The sequence below is a fragment of the Pteropus vampyrus genome, unplaced genomic scaffold (assembly GCF_000151845.1).
Source record: "Pteropus vampyrus isolate Shadow unplaced genomic scaffold, Pvam_2.0 Scaffold677, whole genome shotgun sequence".
Taxonomy (NCBI): domain Eukaryota; kingdom Metazoa; phylum Chordata; class Mammalia; order Chiroptera; family Pteropodidae; genus Pteropus; species Pteropus vampyrus.
The window spans coordinates 105,561-107,377 of record NW_011889458.1 but is presented as its reverse complement, the minus strand read 5'-3'; positions in this window follow the sequence as shown (position 1 = coordinate 107,377).

Genomic DNA, 1,817 nt, shown 5'->3' with positions numbered 1-1,817 from the left:
TTCCTAGACTGAATCAAGAAGAACTGGAAAATCTAAAGAGACCAATCAGCAATATGGAAATTAAACAATTATTAAAAACCTACCAAAGAGTAAAATTCCAGGACCAGATGGATTCACCAGTGAATTCTACCAAACATTCAAACAAGATTTAATACCTATTCTCCTCAAACTCTTCCAAAAAGTTGAAGAAGAGGCAATACTTCCTAACTCATTTTATGAGGTCAATATTACTCTGATATCAAAACCTGATACCAAAAGATAACACAAAAAAAGAAAACTACAGACCAATATTTCTCATGAACACAGATGCAAAAATTCTAAATAAGACACTAGAAAACCAAATACAGCAACCTATTAAAAAGATTATACATCATGATCAAGTGGGCTTCATTCCAGAGGCACAGGGTAGGTTTAACATACACAAATTGATTAATGCGATATACTACATAAACAAATTAAAAAATAAGAATCATATGATCATATCAATAGATGCAGAAAAAGCCTTTGACAAGATATAGCATCCATTTATGATCAAAACACTTAACAAAATCGATATAGAAGGAAAATACCTTAACATAATAAATGCCATATATGACAAACTCTCAGCCAACATTATACTTAATGGTGAAAAAATAAAAACCTTCCTTCTAAGATCAGGAACAAGGAAAGGCTCTCCACTATCACCACTGTTATTCAATATAACATTGGAGGTCCCAGCAAGTGCAATCAGACAAGAGAAAGACACAAAAGGCATCCAAATAGGATAAGTTGATTTGTCACTATTTGTGGGTGACATGATTCTCTATATAGAAAATCTTAAAGTCTCCACGAGAACACTATTAGAAACAATAAGCAAATATAGTAAAGTTTCTGGATACAAAAATCAATGTTTAAAACTCCATAGTGTTCTTATACTCTAATAATGAAGTGTTAGAAAAAGAAGTGGAAAAAATAATTCCTTCTGCAATTGCAACAAAAAGAATAAAACACCTAGGAATAAATCTAACAAAACATGTGAAGGACCTATATAATGAAAACTATAAGACCCTATTAAAGGAAATCGAAGAAGATACAAAGAAATGGAAAGATATTCCATGTTTTTGGATTGGAAAAATCAACATGTTAAAATGAACATATTACCTAAAGCATTATACAGATTTAATGCAATCCCCATCAAAATCCCATCAACATTTTTTAAAGAAATAGAACAAAATATCATCAGATTTGTATGGAAGCACAAAAGACCCAGAATTGCCAAAGCCATCTTGAGAAATAAGAAAGAGGCTGGTGACATCACTCTGCCCAACTTCAATTATACTACAAAATGACAGTAATCAAAACAGCATGATATTGGCAGAAAAAGAGACACACAGACCAGTGGAACAGAATTGAGAAGTAAACCCATATTTATATGGGCAAATAATTTTCAACAAAGAAGCCAAAAACATACAGTGAGGAAAGGAAAGCCTCTTCAATAAATGGTGCTGGGAAAACTGGAAAGCCACATGCAAAAGAATGAAACTAGACTGTTGTCTATCACCACACACCAAAATTAACTCAAAATGGATTAAGGACCTGAATATAAAACCTGAAACAATAACATGCATAGAAGAAAACATAGGAACCAAACTCAAGGACCTTGGTCTTAAAGAGGATTTTATGAATTTGACATCAAAAGCAAGGGAAGTAAAAGCTAAAATAAACGAATGGGACTACATCAAACTAAAAAGCTTCTACTCAGCAAAAGAAATCATCAACAAGATAAAGAGAAAGCTATTCAAATGGGAAAATATGTTTGCTAGGAGCATCTCCAGTAA